This window comes from Manihot esculenta, chromosome 8 (genome assembly GCF_001659605.2).
Source record: "Manihot esculenta cultivar AM560-2 chromosome 8, M.esculenta_v8, whole genome shotgun sequence".
Lineage (NCBI taxonomy): Eukaryota > Viridiplantae > Streptophyta > Magnoliopsida > Malpighiales > Euphorbiaceae > Manihot > Manihot esculenta.
Window position 1 is genome coordinate 12,583,558 of NC_035168.2, and position 20,429 is coordinate 12,603,986.

The following is a 20,429-nucleotide window of genomic DNA, read 5'->3' on the forward strand; positions in this document are numbered from 1 at the left end:
CACTTGGATGAGTAGGGGAAGATGGATACATAGGATATGGTGGGTAATAAGAAGGATAAGGCATATATGGCATGTAAGGAGGATAGGGGACAAAACTCGAGTACTCCGACATACCTCCCATCTGATACTCTGGGTAGCCGAAGCCTGACGTCTGAGCGCCTCCCTGCGACTCTCCCATACCTTCCTCAAATCTGCCTATACCCATACTGTCATCCCTCGACTGCTCAATCTCCTCCTCTGATCTTCCTCCTCTTGCTGTACCTCTTCTGCTCTCGTCCACAGACCTTCTAGGGTCTATTGACGTACCTTCCCTGCTAGATCGCTGAGACCTTGCCCTCGGCAATGCAGGAGGACGAGCAGTTGGTCTCTCACTATCTGGTGGGACTCCAGTCAATCGAGCTGATCGACGAGTTCCTCGCATCTTTATTCTATCTGGAAAACAATACATAACATAACACTTAGCACATAAACATGACATATCAATACAGCACATGCATAACTTATGGCATGAAACAGATAGGACGCAACACCCTATCCTAGTGGACATGATTTCCTATTGTGCTTGACCATCCTCTATGAGCCCGACACTAGCGCTATAGGTCCGATCATGTGAACCTAGGGCTCTGATACCAATCTGTAACGACCCCAAAATGGACCGTCACCGGCGCTAGGATTCAGGTCGGCTTAAGGCCGCCAGAACCCGTAGCAAGCCTGCTATACTCTCTGAGTACCTGAAAACCTCATACATGATCATACATTTTATGTGAAAATAAAACTCTTTTCTGAACCAAGGCTTAACCTGTGCATGCACTATCTCTGTACTCTGTACTCATGTACTCTGTACTCTGTATCCCTGACTAGAGCTTGCTCTAGATGGGTTAATTCATACCTGTTAAGCCTGGTTTTCACATACAGGAAAACATATATACATATACAGATCATGTACACAATATATACATTACTAGGTCTAGGTCAAGCAACAACTATTACATCTCTTTACTATTACATGTCCACTCTAAGCTATTACAGATCTCTTCTCTCTTCCTGTACTCTGCTGGACTGTCCCTGTACACTGTACACTGAACCTGCAAAACTGGGGTTAAGGGAGTGGGATGAGCTCTATAGCCCAGTGAGTAGAACAGTAAAACATCTCAGTGAAATATGATCTCATGGAATGCACCATATCACATACAAGCCACATCAAGAGTAAACCTGTCACCACATAGTCCCAGTAACTCTGTGCCAGGGCGTAGAATCGAGCACCTGGTCTTCCTGTCATATATGTATATGTGTATATAACACCTGTGAACTTACCATTGCCAGGGCGTAGTCAAAGGCTCCTGGACTTTGCTATATACCTGCCAGGGCGTAGTCAAAGGCTCCTGGACTTGCTATACGTGCCAGGGCGTAGTCAAAGGCTCCTGGACTTCCTGTCTGTGACTATTGGATCATTCAGCATTTACTCACATCATCAAATAACAATGCAATGCAACATATTCGTGAATACTAATGCAAGCAACCTATGGCATAAACATGATGCATGAGATATGCTAAAAGCAGCTTGTGGTTCAATTAAAAATCATCAGTCTTAAGTTTAGTTCCACTCACCTCTGGCTAACTGGACTGACTGACTCTGCAGGTTCTGAATCTCTGGAGCAGTACTCACTGCTGCTCTCTCTGGTTCCTCTGGTCTGTATAAGCACATAAAGACTCAAATGAGGGACCAAACAAGCTTATGACCAACTCTATTAAACTCCCCAAGAATCCCCTTATACTCACTCTAATAGTCATGCAAAGCAAGCAAAAGAAAGCTGGACAGGACACTTTCGGCGGCAGGTTCGGCGGCCGAATGTCCTCTCCAGAGACGAAACTCAAGCACCTTCGGCGGCCGAAGCTCTATGTTCGGCGGCCGAACCCTTTCGGGGGCAAGTTTCGGAGGCCACAAGGCACTCCAGAGACGAAAGTCTCTAACTTTCGGCGGCACCTTCGGCGGCCGAATCCCCCAAACAGAGCCGAACATGCACAAGCTCGCGGGGGCAAACTATGGCAGCCTAAGCCACCATGCAAGAGGTTCGGCGGCCGAATGAACTTTCGGCTGCCGAACCTGAGTTCATCCAGAACTCAGTTTCAACGACAAACCACCTCCTTCTTTCCTTCAACTTCTCAAAACATGCAAACGTCACCTCCTCAACATACATATACTTATGTATATGATCACAGGGGTCCAAAACTAGCTAATAACCCCAAAGAACAAAACAAACCTAACACATAAACATATATACATGCATAACTCATCAAAAAGCTACCATGAACAACCTAAGCATGCATCTCCTATCACCAATCCTCCTAAAACCTTCAGAAAAACATATACACAGGTTCTAACTCGTCCCTTACCTTGTAAACAGGAAGATGCACGTTCTGAACAAGGGAAAACGGATCAACCTCTTCTCACACTCTCAAACTCTCTCACACTCACTTTTGCTTCAAACCTTTCAAAACTTGGTGAATGAGCAAACTCCTGCATGAGCTGCTCAAATCACTTGCAGATGAGTCATAGAAGACGTGGCTAATTCATGGCAAGAATCTGAGGCCAACATCTGTCAAAAGCCATGACTCAGCTTGGCTGGCCACCTCCTCGTCGGCTGCCCAAACATATGCAAGACCATGCAACGTTCGGGGGCCGAACTTCCCTTCGGAAGCCAAACACTTTCGGCGGCCGAACTTAGTTTCGGCGGCCGAACTTGGCTCAACTGCCTTAGGTCATTTCAACTCAAAACTCACTTCCCTTAACCTTTAAAACAAATAAACACATCATAACCCTTAGTAAAAACATAACTCCTACCCTTAGATAGAATCCTAACACCCCGGAATCCGTCAGACAACAGGAATTCCGGTACCGGATTCTAGCCGGGTATTACACAAATCAAAAGGAGTGCTACACTTTTTGCTCAATACAGTTGGGACGCTTTTCCCTTCCCCAATTACTTGAGCCTTGATCAAGAGGATCGCGCCATGCACACCACACCCAGGGGAGTAGTCAGTTTCCTTTTGTAATACCCGGCTCGAGTCCGGCATCGGAATTCCTGTAGTCTGGTGGAATCTCGGGTGTCGGAACCCTCGAGAAGGGTAATGCATATGTTTTCCAAGGTATTTTCACTTGTTTTCATGTTTTGAAGTGTTACAAGACTTGAGTTTTGAACGAAAAGCAACAAGGGAGAAATGCAAAGGTTCGGCCGCCGAAGGGTACTTTCGGCCGCCGAACATTGCATGGTTGCGGCTTCACGTTCGGCTGCCGAAGGTGGTCTGGCCAGCCACCTATAAAAGGGCCAAGGGTCGGTGGAAGGAGGTTATTTCTCCTCCACTTGCAGCCAGAGGTGAGTTTCAGCCTCTCCTACGTTGACTTTCATGTTTTCCATGATTTTCATCAAATCTTTCAAGAGTTTTAAGAGTTTTGGTGACTTATGAAGGTTTTGAGCAAAAGAACCAAGGTTTGAAGCTTGGAGCTTTGGAAGAGCTTTTCTTCATATCTCCACGTTAGGATCCTTCATCCTCAAGTTCTTTAAGAGGTAAGTGAAGATCCTGAGCTTCTTTGATGATTTTGAAAGGTTTTATGATGTTTGTATGGGTGGTATGCATGTTTAGGTTTAGGTGAGGTTTTGGGTGATTTGAGGTGTTCAAGCATGTTTCAGTGTTATGTGCTATGTTTGTTTGGGGTTTTAGAATAGTTTTAGACCCCTTTGTGCATATATATGTGTATATACTAGTTGGGAGTAGTTGATATGCATGTTTGTAGGTTTTTGGGCAAAGTTTGCATGAAACAGAGTAGGGTTCTGCCCTTCGGGCAAAACCAGGTTCGGCCGCCGAAGGAAGGTTCGGCCGCCGAACCCCTTGTGGAGGCAGTTCGGCTGCCAAAGGTTGTCCCCGAAAGCTAGGCTTTCGGTTTTTCGGTCGCCGAAAGAGGGAGTTCGGCCGCCGAAAGTGTGTGAGTTTCGTCTCTGGACGAGACCTTCGGCCGCCGAAGGTGCCGCCGAACATGCATGAGTTTCGTCTCTGGAGTGGGGTTTCGGCCGCCGAACCTGCCGCCGAAAGTGCCCTGTCCAGCTTTCTTTTGCATGTTTTAGGTGATGGTTTGAGGATTGTTTAGAGGGGTTTTGGGGAGTTTCTTAGAGATGTTCTTGAGTGAGTTTGGTCCCTCATTTGAGTCCACCTGTGTAGGTACGGACCAGAGGAATCAGGGAAATCAGCAGTGAGTCCAGTGTCAGAACCTGCAGAGTCAGTTCAGAGCTAACCAGGTGAGTGGAATTTAACTTAATGTTTTAATATGAGAACTGAATATTTTATCATGCTTCATGCATCATGAATATGCTATAGGGTGAGTGCATTAGTGTACACAAAGATGATGCATTGCATTTATCCTTGTACTTGGCACTGCTCCTTGTACATTGCTTATGTGAGACGGCACGGACTTCGTGAGGATTCATTAGCCCTCAGAGGAAAGACCTGGAACAGCCCTACGGGGACCAGGCACATGGTACTTAGGTACCCCAGATGAGATAGAGGGATTTTTTATCCGTCCGGCCGAGGTGATGTGATTATGTGTTGCATTCCATGAGAGCATGTTTTATCACCTGTGTTTTTATTACTATTCTACTCACTGGGCTATTGTAGCTCATCCCTCTCCCCTAATTCCAGTTGTGCAGGTTCAGAGGTCAGAGAGAACTCAGCAGGGTACAGGAAGGGTACAGAGTTTTGTAATAGCTAGTGTGGACATGTAATTGTATAGAGATAGTGTATATGTATAGAATGGTGCTTGATTTATAAGACTTGTAATCCCTTTGTGGAGTCACATGATCAGTTTATGTATGTTTCTTTATTCTTGTATGTTTATGAGCAAAACCAGGCTTAACATTATGAGTTTGATCCGCCTAGAGCCATGAGGAGCTCTAGTAGGGATTAGTAGAGCACAGAGAGAGTGCATGCACAGGTTAAGCCTTGGAATGAAGAAAACTTTTATGTTTTTACAGCAATTGTATGATCATGTATGGGATTTCACAGGTATACAGACAGGCTAGCAGGCTTACTACGGGTCCCGGCGACCTTAAGTCGATCTGGATCCTAGTGCCGGTGGCAGTTCGGTTTCCGGGCTGTTACAGATTGGTATCAGAGCCCTAGGTTCATATGGTCGGACCTCTAGAGAGAGAGTTGGGCTCATAGAGAGGTTTAGCAGGTCAAGCACCATAGGAAAAACATGTCCACGAGGATAGGATGTTAGTCCTGTCTATATGTTGATGTGCAATGCCATGAGTTATACATGTGCATTTTTTGATGTGTTGCTTATGCGTTATGTGATTTGTTGTTTTCCAGAGAGTGAAGATGCGAGGAACTCGTCGATCCGCGAGATTGACTGGAGTCCCACCTGTAAGTGAGGGTACAGCTGCTCGTCCACCTGCCTTGCCAAGGACAAGATCGCACAGGTCAAGCAGGGAAGGAACGTCACGAGACCCTAGAAGGTCTTCTGACGAGAGCAGGAGAGGAGTAAGCAGAGGGGGAAGGTCAGCAGAAGAAAGAGGTGTGATGGAAGAGGATCAGAGTAGAGATGTAAGCATGGGTGTAGGAAGGTCAGAAGAAGGTATGGGGGAGTCCCAAGGAGGCGTTCAGGCCTCAGGGTTTGGCTATCCACCCTTTCCACAGGGCCCAGAGTATCCGATGGGAGGCACGTCGGATTACTCCAGCTTTGCTCCATATCCACCCTACATGCCATATATGCCCTATCCTTCCTTTTATCCATCATATCACATGTATCCACCCCCACCTGTTCAGCCAAGTCCAGTACAACCTGAAGTGAGGGAACCAGTTCCTCCACCACCATCTCCTGAACCAGTAGCCCCTGTTGTGGAAGCACAGCAAACCAGGTCGTCAGAGGGAAGTAAGGTGAAGATGACCGAGTACTTAAAGTTGGATGCTCCTAAATTCAATACAGGAGATGATCCCTTTGAGTATCTCAGTGCAGTCAGAATGATAACAAGTGAGTTGGGAGCTGATGATGGTAGAGCCATTGAGATGGCAGGGTTCACTTTAAAGTGTAAGAAAGCTAGAGAATGGGTCAAGAACTATGTGGACCCGAGACTGGAGAGTATGACATGGGAAGAGTTCGCCAACGAATTTGCTGGATGGGCTTTTCCTGACAGTTCCAGGGAACTAAAGGTTGTGGAGTTTGAACAGTTGCGACAGACGGAGGAGATGAGCGTTGATGAATATACAGATAAGTTCCTGGAATTGTTGCCATATGTCGGTCAGGCATATGATACAGATCAGAAGAAGGCAAAGAGATATGCCACAAGGCTTCATCCCAGGTATTTCTCTTTGATTCTTCATGCGGAGAAGGAAAGTTTCCACTCTATTGTGGATGCTGCTAGAAAGATGGAGGCCAGTGCCATAAGTCAAGGTGTAGTCAAGGCACAGTCTTCTGGTGTTAAACCCGGTTCCTCCTCACAGAGTACAACAAGTGCAAGTAAGAAGAGATGGGAGAAATTCAGAGGAAAGAGAGGCAAGTTCTGGAACAGGCTTAAGTCGGGTCTGGGAATGAGTAGTGGCTCCAGTTCTGGCGCAGATTTTCCAGTGTGCAAGAGGTGTGGCAAACAGCATAGAGGAGCTTGTCAGTTGGGATCCACAGCCTGCTATAGATGTGGGCAAGAGGGACATTATGCACGGGAATGTCCTCAGGCGACTTTGGTTGCACCATCCCAGCAGATGAGTTCGGGCAGTGTAGTACAGCCAGTAGCTTCAGCCATACCACCAAGCAGTGGTAGAGGAAGAGGAAGAGGGGCAGCCTCTTCATCAGGGATGGGTTCCCGAGGTGCAGGTCCGTCAGCCCCAGCACGGATTTTCACCCTGACTCAGCAGGAGGCAGACACGTCGAACACGGTGGTGTCAGGTAATCTCATCATTGGGTGTTCAGAGGTGTATGCTTTAATGGACCCCGGTGCTTCTCACTCTTTCATTTCTTCTAGAGCTGCAGAGAGGTTGGGCTTGATAGTGTCTGAGTTAGAGTGTCCTCTATGGGTCAGTGGACCCAAATGTGATCCATCTTTGGCAGAGTCAGTCTGTCGGTTCAGTCCAGTGTGCATAGAGGGTAGATACCTTCCAGCTGACCTGGTGGTTCTAGAGTTGACAGATTTTGATGTCATTCTAGGGATGGATTGGTTATCTACGTATGATGCGACCCTGAACTGTAGAGACAAGGTAGTCAGTGTCAGAGACCAGGATGGGTCAGAGTGTGTCTTCAGAGGAGACAGGAGAGGGACACCTAGGGGTTTGATATCAGCCCTCCAGGCTCGTAGGATGTTAAGGAAGGGGTGTCAGGGGTTCCTAGCTTATGTGAGAGAGCTAGACAGTCAGGTTAGGGAACCATCCTCAGTACCAGTTGTGAGAGACTTCCCAGATTTGTTTCCTGAAGAACTTCCAGGGTTGCCACCGGATAGGGAAATAGAGTTCGAGATTGAGTTGATGCCCAATGCCAGACCGATCTCTATTCCTCCCTACAGGATGGCACCAGCAGAGTTGCGAGAGTTGAAAGAGCAGTTACAGGATTTGGTAGCTAAGGGTTTCATCCGCCCGAGTACCTCACCCTGGGGTGCTCCAGTATTATTTGTCAGAAAGAAGGATGGACCTCTGAGACTTTGTGTCGACTACAGACAGTTGAACAAAGTCACTATCAAAAATAAGTATCCGTTACCCAGGATCGATGATCTATTCGACCAGCTGGCAGGAGCAGGTTGTTTTTCTAAAATAGATCTGAGATCCGGATACCACCAGTTGAAGATCAGGGAAGGAGATGTATCCAAGACTGCTTTCAGCACCAGATATGGGCATTATGAGTTCCTTGTGATGCCGTTCGGGTTGACTAACGCCCCTGCAGCATTCATGGATCTCATGAACAGGGTTTTCCGGGAGTACTTAGATCGTTTTGTGATCGTCTTTATTGATGATATCTTAGTGTACTCCAGGAATGCAGAGGACCATGCCCAGCATCTGAGGATAGTGCTGCAAACCTTGAGAGAGCATGGCTTGTATGCCAAGTTCTCCAAGTGCGAGTTCTGGCTAAGGAGCATTTCCTTTTTGGGACATGTTGTATCAGAGGAAGGTATAGCAGTTGATCCCAAAAAGGTAGAGGCAGTAGCCAATTGGCCTACACCCACTACAGTGACAGAGATCAAGAGTTTTCTGGGTTTGGCAGGCTACTATCGGAGGTTTATTCAGGACTTCTCGAAGATAGCTGCTCCTATGACCAGACTGACCAGAAAGAATCAGAAGTTTGTGTGGTCAGAGGAATGTGAGGAGAGTTTTGCAGAGTTGAAGCGACGGTTAACTTCAGCACCGGTGTTAGCTCTGCCGATCAGTGATGAAGATTTCACAGTGTTCTGTGATGCATCCCGAGTGGGATTAGGTTGTGTGTTGATGCAGAATGACAGAGTGATAGCTTATGCTTCTAGACAGCTGAAGAAGCACGAGCTGAATTACCCGACACACGATCTTGAGATGGCAGCTGTTATCTTTGCACTTAAGATGTGGAGGCATTACCTCTATGGGGTAAAATGTGAGATCTACACAGATCATAAAAGCCTACAGCACATCTTAAGTCAGAGAGAGTTAAACTTGAGGCAGAGACGGTGGGTAGAATTGCTCAGTGATTATGATTGTAAAATCCATTATCATCCGGGCAAGGCTAATGTTGAAGCTGATGCCTTAAGCCGAAAGTCACTTGGCAGTTTATCCCACATTGCAGTAGAGAGAAGACCGGTGGTGAAGGATTTCTACAAGCTCGTGGAAGAAGGGTTACAGTTGCAGTTATCTGGTACAGGTGCTTTGATCGCACAGATGAGAGTGACACCAATGTTTCTAGAGCAAGTGGCTCTGAAACAGCACGAAGATCCCGAGTTAGTGAAGATTGCCAGGACTGTTCAGTCTGGCAACAGTTCAGAGTTCAGATTTGACGGTGAAGGGATTCTTCGGCACGGTACGAGGTTATGTGTACCAGATGATAGCAGTTTGAAGGCAGACATTATGAGGGAAGCTCATAATGCGAGGTATAGTATTCACCCGGGAGCCACCAAGATGTATCAAGATCTGAGAAGGGTGTATTGGTGGCCAGCAATGAAGCGAGAAGTGGCACAGTTCGTGTCAGCCTGCGAGACATGTCAAAGGGTGAAGCTAGAGCACCAGAAGCCGGCTGGAATGCTTAACCCACTACCGATTCCAGAATGGAAATGGGAGAACATAGCGATGGATTTTGTAGTGGGGTTACCGGCGACGTCTAACAGACTAGACTCCATATGGGTGATTGTGGATAGACTCACTAAATCTGCTCACTTCATTCCAGTCAGGAGTAACTACTCTGTGGACAAGTTGGCGCAGGTGTATGTAGACGAGATAGTAAGATTGCATGGAGTTCCAGTGTCGATAGTATCAGATCGAGGACCTCAGTTCACCTCCAGGTTTTGGCGGAGTCTGCAAACTGAAATGGGCACAAGGTTGGATTTCAGCACTGCTTTCCATCCACAGACAGACGGTCAGTCAGAGAGAACCATCCAGACCATTGAAGATATGCTGAGAATGTGTGTGTTAGATTTTGGCGGTTCTTGGAGGCAGCATCTACCTCTGGTGGAGTTTGCCTACAACAACAGCCATCATGCTAGCATAGGGATGGCTCCGTATGAAGCTCTGTATGGGAGGAAGTGCCGAACACCTGTTTGCTGGGAAGAGGTAGGAGAGAAAACTCTTGCAGGGCCAGAGTTAGTTGAGATAACCAGCAAGTTAGTGCCTATCATCAGAGAGAGGATCAGAACAGCTGTAAGCAGACAGAAAAGCTATGCAGACATCCGTAGGAAGCAGATAGAGTTCCAGGAGGGGGATATGGTATTGCTCAAGGTGTCTCCGATGAAGGGAGTGGTTCGGTTTGGAAAGAAGGGTAAACTAGCCCCACGGTACATTGGTCCCTTTGAGATCTTGCAGAAGATCGGGCCTGTGTCGTATAAGCTAGATTTACCGGCTTCTATGGAACGAATTCACCCGGTATTCCATGTTTCTATGTTGAGAAAGTTTGTGTCAGATCCAGAGAAGGTTCTTAGTGAACCTGAGGTGGAAATCTTAAGTGATCTCACCTATGTAGAGCAACCAGTGCGGATCCTTGCTCCAGCAATACCCATATCTGTTTTAAGGTTAGTTTTCCCCTTTTCTATGTGTTTATGTTGTGTTAGGGACATTCGGGGACAAATGTTCTTAAGGGGGGGAGAATGTAATACCCGGCTCGAGTCCGGCATCGGAATTCCTGTAGTCTGGTGGAATCTCGGGTGTCGGAACCCTCGAGAAGGGTAATGCATATGTTTTCCAAGGTATTTTCACTTGTTTTCATGTTTTGAAGTGTTACAAGACTTGAGTTTTGAACGAAAAGCAACAAGGGAGAAATGCAAAGGTTCGGCCGCCGAAGGGTACTTTCGGCCGCCGAACATTGCATGGTTGCGGCTTCACGTTCGGCTGCCGAAGGTGGTCTGGCCAGCCACCTATAAAAGGGCCAAGGGTCGGTGGAAGGAGGTTATTTCTCCTCCACTTGCAGCCAGAGGTGAGTTTCAGCCTCTCCTACGTTGACTTTCATGTTTTCCATGATTTTCATCAAATCTTTCAAGAGTTTTAAGAGTTTTGGTGACTTATGAAGGTTTTGAGCAAAAGAACCAAGGTTTGAAGCTTGGAGCTTTGGAAGAGCTTTTCTTCATATCTCCACGTTAGGATCCTTCATCCTCAAGTTCTTTAAGAGGTAAGTGAAGATCCTGAGCTTCTTTGATGATTTTGAAAGGTTTTATGATGTTTGTATGGGTGGTATGCATGTTTAGGTTTAGGTGAGGTTTTGGGTGATTTGAGGTGTTCAAGCATGTTTCAGTGTTATGTGCTATGTTTGTTTGGGGTTTTAGAATAGTTTTAGACCCCTTTGTGCATATATATGTGTATATGCTAGTTGGGAGTAGTTGATATGCATGTTTGTAGGTTTTTGGGCAAAGTTTGCATGAAACAGAGCAGGGTTCTGCCCTTCGGGCAAAACCAGGTTCGGCCGCCGAAGGAAGGTTCGGCCGCCGAACCCCTTGTGGAGGCAGTTCGGCTGCCAAAGGTTGTCCCCGAAAGCTAGGCTTTCGGTTTTTCGGTCGCCGAAAGAGGGAGTTCGGCCGCCGAAAGTGTGTGAGTTTCGTCTCTGGACGAGACCTTCGGCCGCCGAAGGTGCCGCCGAACATGCATGAGTTTCGTCTCTGGAGTGGGGTTTCGGCCGCCGAACCTGCCGCCGAAAGTGCCCTGTCCAGCTTTCTTTTGCATGTTTTAGGTGATGGTTTGAGGATTGTTTAGAGGGGTTTTGGGGAGTTTCTTAGAGATGTTCTTGAGTGAGTTTGGTCCCTCATTTGAGTCCACCTGTGTAGGTACGGACCAGAGGAATCAGGGAAATCAGCAGTGAGTCCAGTGTCAGAACCTGCAGAGTCAGTTCAGAGCTAACCAGGTGAGTGGAATTTAACTTAATGTTTTAATATGAGAACTGAATATTTTATCATGCTTCATGCATCATGAATATGCTATAGGGTGAGTGCATTAGTGTACACAAAGATGATGCATTGCATTTATCCTTGTACTTGGCACTGCTCCTTGTACATTGCTTATGTGAGACGGCACGGACTTCGTGAGGATTCATTAGCCCTCAGAGGAAAGACCTGGAACAGCCCTACGGGGACCAGGCACACAAAGACCTGGAACAGCCCTACGGGGACCAGGCACATGGTACTTAGGTACCCCAGATGAGATAGAGGGATTTTTGATCCGTCCGGCCGAGGTGATGTGATTATGTGTTGCATTCCATGAGAGCATGTTTTATCACCTGTGTTTTTATTACTATTCTACTCACTGGGCTATTGTAGCTCATCCCTCTCCCCTAATTCCAGTTGTGCAGGTTCAGAGGTCAGAGAGAACTCAGCAGGGTACAGGAAGAGTACAGAGTTTTGTAATAGCTAGTGTGGACATGTAATTGTATAGAGATAGTGTATATGTATAGAATGGTGCTTGATTTATAAGACTTGTAATCCCTTTGTGGAGTCACATGATCAGTTTATGTATGTTTCTTTATTCTTGTATGTTTATGAGCAAAACCAGGCTTAACATTATGAGTTTGATCCGCCTAGAGCCATGAGGAGCTCTAGTAGGGATTAGTAGAGCACAGAGAGAGTGCATGCACAGGTTAAGCCTTGGAATGAAGAAAACTTTTATGTTTTTACAGCAATTGTATGATCATGTATGGGATTTCACAGGTATACAGACAGGCTAGCAGGCTTACTACGGGTCCCGGCGACCTTAAGTCGATCTGGATCCTAGTGCCGGTGGCAGTTCGGTTTCCGGGCTGTTACACCTTTGTTCTTTTATGTTTCTTATACATTGAGGACAATGCATGATTTAAGTGTGGGGGTGCATATCTCTGAATTTTTACTTTTAAGTTTATTTTTTGCTTTAATCTTTAGTTTGCTTGCATTAGGCAAAATTTTTTCATTTTTTTAGTTTATGCTTTCAATAAAACACACACAACCATAACCTTCTTCTTCTTTTTGTTTTGCTCTACTCAAAACTGATGAACTATGTTGGATGAGTTTTTCTTTCCATGACCCCATTGATGTGATGACTCTTTAAACCTATGTTGAATCAATTGCAGTGAGTTATATTCATGTTTGAGAATTGCCTTTTGAATTGAATCTTTGAGTTTGCCATGGTGAAAAATATATTGATGACCCTCAATTGATGAGAATAAATTGAAAGTTGTGTGAATGAACTTAATATGACTTGATTTAGCAATTGGTGTTGATTTGCCCAAATTATTGAGAGAAAGAAAATTCAGCAAAGGCAAAGACCTCAAAAGCACAAAATCAAAAAACTATTCCAATGGTCAAAAGACTAAGAACAAAGCTAGTAGCCACTTGGAAAGGTGACCAACTGAGTAACTGGGGGTGGGTATCACAAATATGTACCTTCACGTCAAAAGGTTGGTGACTTGTTCAAGCAAAAATAAAAGTGCAAAAAGCCTGAATGAAGTACTTCAAGGTAAGGGCAAGTCACTCTGAAAGCTAGAAAAGGTCTTAACAAACATGTGCATGTATGGTCTCTCTTGAGGAAAATAAATCCTAGCCATGGTAAGTAAAGGGAAACAAGGAAAGAAGGTAAGTAATCTTCATGCATATATTCTTCACTGCAATGATTCAAAATAGGGGTTTAGAGTAAGAGCTTAAGTGGAAATAAGGATCTAGAGCAAAGAAAGCTTATTTGACTATGTTTATTTGCTTGAGGACAAGCAAAAGGTTAAGTGTGGGGGTATTTGATAGAGCATATTTTAGTCCATATTATCATGATCTTATTGATGTTTATTTGCACCTATTCTACCTAATTTTGTGGTTTTAATAATGTTTTACAGATATTAGGTGTAAAGGAATAATTTGGAGAAAATGCTCTTAAAAATGCCAAAAAGTGCCAAAAACTCAACCACCTTCGGAAGCACTTTCGGAAGCCAAAAGTCACCCACTTTCGGAAGCACTTTTGGAAGCCGAAAGTCCAGTCCAGAGGCGAAAGTCACTCACCTTCGACGGCACCTTCGGCCGCCGAACCTTGCGTCCAGAGCCGAAAGTCCAGCCTCCGAAACTCATCTTAGGCGGCCGAAAGTGCCCCCGAACAGCCTCCTCCTTATTCAAGAAGCCAAATCTTGAAGATCACATGTTTCCCATTTAGTGTCATGCATATTCAAAATTCAAATCAAGGCTCCACCTTCCTCTTTAGTGCATGAATAATGTGAAGAAGGCTTCTTGAACACACTTGGGCATCAATCAAAAGACCAAAAAGGGCTTGCAACTCCACACATACACATAGAAGACTCAAGGGCACTTTGGGCAATCTCTACAAAGATGCATGGACACCCAAGAAACCCTAGGCAGCCTCTCAACATCTATTTAAGGGCCTCAAAAAGACATGAACATTCAAGATTTCATATACCTCTCCTCCAAGGAATTGGCAAGGCTTCTCCAAGGGTTCTTCCCCTTAGTTCTTCATCTTCTTGCTTTCTTTTCTTTTATTTTCTATTTTGGTTCAGCCATGAGTGGCTGAAACCCTTATTCTAGTTGAAGTTTGGTTGAAACTAAGGTTGTTTAAAAGGTTGTGAGATCTGAACATAAAGTGTTTGATTTTGGTTTATTCAATATTCATGCAATTGTGCTTAATTCTAAGATTGCTTTGTTGTTTTGATCAAATTGGCCACTTGATTCTTGATTGCAAATTTTATTGATTGTTGGTTAGGATATTTGTTAGTCCGTAATTGCTGGAAATATTCTGACCTAAGAACACTTGGTGTAAAAACTAGGGAATTGCATGATCTAGCAACATCTCATGCGTTTGAATAGCTAGGGTTAGATCTCTCTCATTCTTTATGCAATTGACAATTATTTTGATGCCTAAGGCCCAAGGACGTTCCTTGGCAATTTGTTAATTAGTAATTGATTAGAGGACGTTCCCTAATTAATTTAATCATAAGGAGAGACATGGTGGTGAGAAGCGTCTTCCACCCCCATAAGTAATCTATTGAATCAATCAAGAAAACCTAAGTTTCAATGATTAACCCAAGCAACCAAAGTGGATCCATATCTTCAACTAGACTTTTCTCATATTGATTTCCTCTTTTATTTTGATTACTTGCTGTTTTAATTGCTTTCAATAGTTGTTAGACAAATCAATCTCAAAACCCCCCTTTTTACTTTTATTGCACTTTACTTTCATTCAACTTTTGATTTACTTGCTTTCTCTTGTGTTTTCAATTAGTTCTCTTGGTCTTGATTGAGAAAAATAAATAAGTAATCAATTCTCTGTGGATTCGATCCTTCACCACTATCTGCAGTTGTAAATTGTTGATAACCAAGAAGGTTATTTTTGACCGGCTTCGACAACCGCACTGTCAAAAATTGGCGCCGTTGCTGGGGATTTGCTTACCTAGAGCAAGTATGACCTAGAGCAGCACTTTTAACTATAAAAAGACATCTTCTAGAACTAACACATCTTGAACTAACACATCTTCTAGAACACCTATGGGATATACCACAGATCTATCAGCTAATTGTATCACAACTCTTGTGTCTTTCAGTGCACATGCATTCAAAGATTGATAGATGGAAAGAGGCATAACATTTATGGATGCACCAAGATCACACATAGCTTTCTTAATTCCAACATTCCCAATCTTGCAAGAAATAGCAAACATACCTTTATCTTTGCATTTAGTAGGGAGTTCTCTTTTAATAACAGCAGTAACAACTTCTCCTACACTTACTTTCTCTCTCTCAGCAAGCTTTCTTCTGTTGGTACACAAATCTTTCAGAAATTTTGCGTACCTGGGAATCTGCTTGACAGCATCTAGCAAAGGTATGTTGATTTTCACCTTTCTGAAAGTCTCAATGATCTCCTTTTCTTCCTTTTCTTTTTGTGTTCTTTCAAATCTCTTTGGAAAAGGAGGTGGAATGTGAAAACGTACCTTTTGATCAGCTTTGTGCGCAGGAATGGCTTCAGATTGTGCTGGAGGCTCTGCAGAGGCTTGCCTTTGCGCAACTGGCTCTTCAGAATGAGCTGGAGAGGCTTCTGAATCAATTGGTTCTTGTGCAACTTGCTTTTCTTGCTCATAACTAGCATTTTGAAGCTCTTTTCCACTTCTCAAAGTAATGGCACTCACATTCTGTCTGGGATTAGTTTCTGTTTGAGAATGGAGCTTACCTTGGGTTTCAGAATTGCTCCTAGATGTGGCCAGTAGATTTACGCGCTGATTGAGGCTTTGTATAGCACTTGTCATGGACTCCATCATCTTCTCAAGGTGTTGGATGGGATTTGGAGGTGCTGGTTGGGCTTGGTTCCTTTGATAATTCTGATGGTTCTGATTGTTGTTGGACCTTCCATAGCTGAAATTGGGGTGATCTCTCCAACCTGGATAGTAAGTGTTAGAGTACGGATCATGCCTTACCTGGCTATTGTATCCTCCAATGGCATTTGCTTGCTGGTTGTCTTCTTGGAGTGTAAGACACTGATCAGTTGGGTGGCCTACATAAGAACAGATCCCACATGGCCTAGGTGGCTGGGATGCTTGAATCTGTTGAACCAGTCCTATGGCAAAATCTTTCATAACAAATGTCAGTTCAGAACTCTGGGAAGAAGTAGTATGTGAACTTACCTCATTTACTCCTCTCTGCAGTTGCTTTTCTTCTCCATATTGCTTAGATGAGGCTACAAGTGTAGAGATCAACTCTCTCATCTCTCTAGGTGTCTTGTCTGCAATGGATCATCCACAAGCTACATCAATGAACTTTCTTTCTGATGAGAGCAATCCTCCATAGAAGAACTCTATGAGGGACTTATCCGACATATCATGTTGTGGACAACCTGTACAAAATCTTTCAAACCTTTCCCAATAATCATATAAATCCTCAGTTGGTTTCTGTCTTATGCTAGTGATTTCTCTTATTATGCCAATGGCTTTAGATGTTGGGAAATATTTGTTCAGAAAAGTTATAACCATATCATCCCAAGAAGTAATAGATCCAGGTGGCAAATAAAATAAACAATCCTTAGCATAGTCATCTAATGAAAAAGAAAAAGCTCTTAACTTAACATGATCTTCAGAAATACCTTGAGGTCTCATAGATGAACAGACAATATTGAACTCTTTCAAGTGCTTGTGTGGATTTTCATTTTGCAAACCTCTAAATTTAGGGAGAAGATGGATCAAACCTGTTTTCAGTTCAAAGGGAACTGTTAGAGGTGGATAGGTGATGCAAAGTGGTGCTTGATCGCCTACAGGTGTTGCCAAACCTCTAATGGCTGGATTTTCTTGAATTATTTGGTCATGGACAGCCTGTCCATTTTGGGCAGCATGTTGTGCATTAAGTTCAGCCATTGGTATGAAGTTCGGCGGCTGGAGAAGGGAAGGTTCGGCGGCCGAATGTTGATGAAGTTCGGCGGCCGAATGTGTGGCAGAAGGTTCAGGCGCAGTGGCTTGCTTTCCTAGTCTTCTGAGAGTGCGTTCAATCTCTGGATCGTAAGGCAGAGTGTCCCTACATTCAAATCTGGTCATGAAAGAAAAATAAACAAGTTAGAACAACTCCCCGACAACGGCGTCAATTTTTGACTCGCGGTTGTTGAAGCCGGTCAAAAATAACCTTTTCGGTTATCAATAATTTTACAACTGCAGATAGTGGTAAAGGATTGAATCCACAGAGAATTAAAAACTTATCTATCTTTCTCAACAAGATCAAGAGCATTAACTGAATGAGAAGCTGAAAGCAAGTAATTGAAAGCAGAACAAAAATAAAGTGCAATAAAAATAAAAAAGGGGGTTTTTGAGATTGATTTGATTAGCAAACTACTGAAAGCAATTAAATGAGAAAGTAATTAAATAAAAGGGAAATTCAATATGAGAAAGGTCTAGTTGAAGAGATGGATCCACTTTGGTTGTTCGGATTGATCATTGAAACTTATGTTCTCTTGATTGATTCAATAGATTAGTTATGGAGATGGAAAATGCTTCTCACCATCATGTCTCTCCTTATGATTAAATCAATTAGGGAACGTCCTCTAATCAATTTCTAATTAACAAATTGCCAAGGAATGTCCTTGGGCCTTAGGTATCAAAACAATTGTCAATTGCATGAAGAAATAGAGAGATTCAATCCTAACTACCCAAACACATAGAGATGTTGCTAGATCATACAATCCCTTAGTTGTTACACCAAGTGTTCTTATGTTTGAATAATTCCAGCAATTACGGATTAAAAATTATCCAAACTAACAATCAATTACCTTGCAATCAAGAATCAAGTGGCCAATTTGATCAAAACAACAAAGTAATCATAGATTCAAGCACCAAATTGTATGAATATTGAACAAATCAAAGACAAATGATTTATGTTCAGATCTCACAATCCATAAAACAACCTTAGTTTCAACCAATCTTCAACTAGAATAAAAGGTTTCAGCCACTCATGGCTGAAACAAAAATAAAAAACAAGAAGAGAAGATGAAAAGGGGAACCGAATGGAGGAGACGGAGCTTGGTGCGCCTCCCTTGCCTTGGCGAAATGGTGTGATGAAGAGTCCTGGTCGGCTGGCCTCTTTGGAGTCTTTAAATATGTTTTAAGATGCTGGCCTAGGGTTTCTTGGCTGTCCATGAGTCTTTAAGAGGCTGCCCAAAATGCCCTTAGTCCAAGATGTGCCATCCATGCACATGTGAGAAGGGAAAAACGTGGGGCATGTGTGGCTTGTGCAAGAGTGGGTCTTTTGGTCTTTGCTTGCTGCCCTAGTGTCTTCAAGATGCTGCCCAAGGTGTCCAAGACTTGCCTTCACACTCTCCTTGCCGCCCATGCAATAATAAGAAAGGTGGAGCCTCATTTGCAATTTGAATTTTGAATGTGCAAGGTATGAGGTGGCAAGCATGTGATCTTTGGATTTGGCTTCCTTAGCAAGCTGGATTTTGAAATTCAAAATTTGAATATCAATCTTGAAGATTTGAATTTCAAAATACTTTCCTTATTTGGCTCTTCATATATAGCAACTTGAGACTTGGCTTCTTGAATAAGGAAAAGGCTATTTGGAGATTTGAAATTTGAATTTCAAATTGCTTTGGCTGAATGTTCTTTCCTTTTTTGCCACTTTCCTTATTTAGCTTCACTTGATTTCAACTTGGCAGGCTTGCTCTCCTTTGCTCCATTTAAGGCAGTTTTAAGGGTATTTTCTCTAAAATGTCCTTTTTCACCATTTTCTGCAAAATAATGTCAAGAGCAGTAAATTAAGCAGAAATCATGTAAATAATCATCAATGATATCAAGATAAAATGGACTAATTTATGCTCTATCAGTGATCCTTCGGGCATGCCTTATTTAGATCAGTGAAGTCCACGCACATCCTCCACTTTCCGTTTGCCTTTTTCACTACTAGTACATTGGCGAGCTATATAGGATACTGAACTTTCTTTATTATACCTGCACTCAAAGTTTAGTTAACTTCTTCCTTAATCATCTGCTGTCTCTTCGGGGTAAACTTTCTTTTCTTTTATTGACTCATCAACAAACAGCTTATGGGTGATTAGGGTTGGGTCTACACTTGTTACATCCTTTGAATACCAAGCAAAGATGGTCATTTTGTGTTTTAGTAACTTTACCAAATTATCTTTTACTGAACTACTTAACGCAGTACCAAATTGCACCTTTTTATTTGCTTCCAAGAGGATTTCATCTAGTTGTTCTGCTGGTTCTGACTTCGTATGAGAGTTTGATTTTTCTAATAGATCAATTGACATCATTGCTTTCCTAAGACTTTTTGTGGAGTGCCTATGTGGGTGCATGAATTCTCTGTAGTTAGTTAGGGTCTCGTCTTTCCATAACACTACCATAGAATCCAGATATTTTAGCGCTCGATGAAGAGTGGAGGAAAGGAGTTGCCACCCTAATAAAAGCGAAGAATAAATAAAAGAATATAGTTGCATGGCTTACCCTTAACGAGAGTCCACTATCCTTCTTAATCTATAACCAAATGGTTTAGGTTCGGGATAGTGGGTACGAGAAAGGGAAGGTGTTAGGCACCATTCTTGCCTTAACTTTGTCAGAAAACTAATGTCAGACCCCTATATTGATTCTTATACTTTGTCTTTAAGTATTTATTCGGAAATCCATTTCAGACAATATGCAATCTATTTATTAAACACACATTGATAATACAAGCACCTATTTTAATGTGCATCCATTAGTCGGAGCATGCCAAGTTTCTACTTTAACTTAATGTGAAGGAGTTACGAAGTTGCCCTAATTACTCATGTTCCTATGCTCATTCCATGTTATTGACCAATTTGTACTAAAAAGGGAACCTAATCATGCATAATTTCTATGCTTATATTTACCACATAGTAAAAGAGGTCTCTAGATTTCTAACATGCATTCTTGAAATCCAATTTTATGGTCATCTTACCCTAAGGTTATAACTATTTAATCATTTTCATGTCAAAGCGTAATCACTCTCTAAGCATGCATAACCATGTTTATATCACACTAAAGTGCTTTTGAATTACCAAGTGAGTTATCTAATTTACTATTTTAATTTCATGCATTTTGAGTAAGGTGCATAACCATCCAAAGGAAGAGAAGGAGAAATAAAGTAACAAAGTTCAAATCCTAAGCTAAAGAAAGAGGGAGAATAATAACATTAATCCCAATGGCCATAAGAAAAGAGGAAGGAGAAAAGAATTACACTATAAACTTGTAAAATAAAATTTATTAACTAATGCTAAGTTATTACAAGACTTTTTACAAAGGACTTTCAAGATACTCTAATGGGCCTCTATGTCCA